Source organism: Penaeus monodon, chromosome 27, assembly GCF_015228065.2.
Source record: "Penaeus monodon isolate SGIC_2016 chromosome 27, NSTDA_Pmon_1, whole genome shotgun sequence".
NCBI classification, from domain to species: Eukaryota; Metazoa; Arthropoda; class Malacostraca; order Decapoda; family Penaeidae; genus Penaeus; species Penaeus monodon.
This window is the reverse complement of record NC_051412.1, coordinates 29,987,475-29,987,755: the sequence shown is the minus strand read 5'-3', so window position 1 is coordinate 29,987,755 and position 281 is coordinate 29,987,475.

Below are 281 nucleotides of genomic sequence, written 5' to 3'. Positions count from 1 at the left end.
TCTATATGATTCTTATCTCCTTACAATGAACATCCAGTTTTTGCAATAATCTCATCAATCTACCGAAATATCGCCTTTCCCTTTAGCTTCTCCCGTTTTTTGGGCTTCATAAACATGCCTTAATTCCTTTTCCATGATTTCTGGTTTTCTTCCCAGAAGGAAGGGTTTTTTTTGTTGCTGTTCTGTAGATCTTCGATGCACTCTGCCCACTTCTCTGCTTTCACAATAATTCAGCCCTTATTTTTTGCACGCAAACAGTAGAAGCAGATACTCCTTTTGCA